The following is a 2,357-nucleotide window of genomic DNA, read 5'->3' on the forward strand; positions in this document are numbered from 1 at the left end:
TATTCGGCCATATGGGTGGGATTGGGTGGGAGAGAGATATTAAATTTTTGAAGGTAGTGAGTGTATGGATGTGAGTGGTCAATGGAAAACAGAAGGGATGATTATGAATGGAAAGAGAGATGATGAGGTAGGTGGGGATCCTGTGGGGTCCACAGATCCTGAGATGATCCTGTGGGGTCCACAGATCCTGAGGTGTCAAGGCATTTACATCCCTGCACCAATTTAGGCATGTAAAATGCCCTTGCACACAACTCTAGGCGTTCAGCGCCAGGTTGGTGCCCATTTTGGGCGTTCAACGCCCCTTTTGCTGCCATTTCTGGCGTTGAACGCCAGAACCATGCTTGTTCTGGGCGTTCAGCGCCAGGATGCTCCCATTCTGGGCGTTCAGCGCCAGAACTATGCTCTGTTCTGGCGTTTGAACGCCAGACAGATGCTCCTCCAGGGTGTGATTTTTCTTCTGCGGTTTTTGATTCCGTTTTTGAATTTTTTTTGTTTATTTTGTGACTCCACATGATCATGAACCTAAGAAAACATGAAAAACAATAAAAATAAGAATTAGATGAACATTGGGTTGCCTCCCAACAAGCGCTTCTTTAATGTCCTTTTCTTGTTCGAAAATTTCTGAAAGGTTATCTCTGGATTGTTGTATTTTAGCTTCTCTTAATTTTCTCTTCAGAGTCCTTTCAGGTTCTGGATCTGCTTCCACAAGAATGTTCTTATCCTTGCTCCTGCTCATATGACAAGGAAGAATGGCCAGAAAAATGATAATAATAATAGAGATCCTTTATACCACCGTATAGGGATCCCTGTGTGAGTGGAAGAAAAGAGGGGGAGATAAAGAATGTGATGTAAAGGAAGAAATACAACTGTACTGATGGAAGAGATGTGAGATGAGATGTTAGGATATGAATGAATAAATAGAATAGGATGGGGGAGGTATAATTTTCGAAAATTATTTTGAAAAAGAGTTAGTGATTTTTGAAAATTGGTTTTTGAAAATTTGTTAGTATTTTTCGAAAATTTTTTTTTAAAAATTAAAATAATTAATAAATTTAAAAAGAAATTTTGAAAATGGGGAGAGATATTTTCGAAAATGAGAGAGAGAGAGTTAGTTAGGTGGTTTTGAAAAAGTTAAGAAACAAACAAAAAGTTTGTAGTTAGTTGAAACAAATTTTGAAAATCAATTTTTGAAAAGATAAGAAGTTAGGAAGTTAGAAAAGATATTTTGAAAAGATATTTTTGAAAAGATATGATTGAAATTAGTTTTGAAAAAGATTTGATTTTTAAAATCTCAATTAATGACTTGATTCATAAGAAATCACAAGATATGATTCTAGAACTTAAAGTTTGAATCTTTCTTAACAAGCAAGTAACAAACTTCAAATTTTTGAATCAAAACATTAATTGATTATGGTATTTTCGAAAATTTGATATAAAAATGAGAAAAAGATTTTTGAAAATTATTTTTGGAATTTTCGAGAATAACCAAGAATTTTGAAAAAGATTTGAATTTTGAAAAAGATTTTGAAAAAGATAGGATTTTCAAATTGAAAATTTGATTTGACTCATTGGCAACAACTTGATTTTTAAAAATTTTTGAAAAAGTCAACTCAAATTTTCAAATTTGATGAGAGAGAAAGAGGGAAAGATAATTTTTTTTATTTTTGAAATTTTTATGAAAATTATGTAATGCATGAAATTTTTAGATCAAAACATGTGATGCATGCAAGAATGCTATGAATGTCAAGATGAACACCAAGAACACTTTGAATGTCATGATGAACATCAAGAACATATTTTTGAAAAATTTTTAATGCAAAGAAAACATGCAAGACACCAAACTTAGAATTCTTTAATGCTTAGGCACTAAGAATTCAAAAATGCATATGATAAACATGAAAAGACACAAAACAAAAATTCATCAAGATCAAACAAGAAGACTTACCAAGAACAACTTGAAGATCATGAAGAACACTATGAATGCATGATATTTTCGAAAAAAATGCAAGATGCATATGCAAGTGACACCAAACTTATAATGTGACTCAAGACTCAAACAAGAAACACAAAATATTTTTGAAATTTTTTTTTTATTTTATAATTTTTTTTTGTATTTTTCGAAAATTATTTGTGAAAAAGAAAAATAAGGATTCCAAAATTTTTAACATGAATTCCAGGAATCTTGCATTCTTAGTCTAAAGCTTCAGTCCAGGAATTAGACATGGCTCACTAGCCAGCCAAGCTTTCAAAGAAAGCTCCAGTCCAAAACACTAGACATGGCCAATGGCCAGCCAAGCTTCAGCAGGTGATCAGAAACAGTAGCAGGTGGATTAACTCCAACTAGCTTGCTCTTGATA

This window comes from Arachis ipaensis, chromosome B09, assembly GCF_000816755.2.
Source record: "Arachis ipaensis cultivar K30076 chromosome B09, Araip1.1, whole genome shotgun sequence".
Classification (NCBI taxonomy): Eukaryota; Viridiplantae; Streptophyta; class Magnoliopsida; order Fabales; family Fabaceae; genus Arachis; species Arachis ipaensis.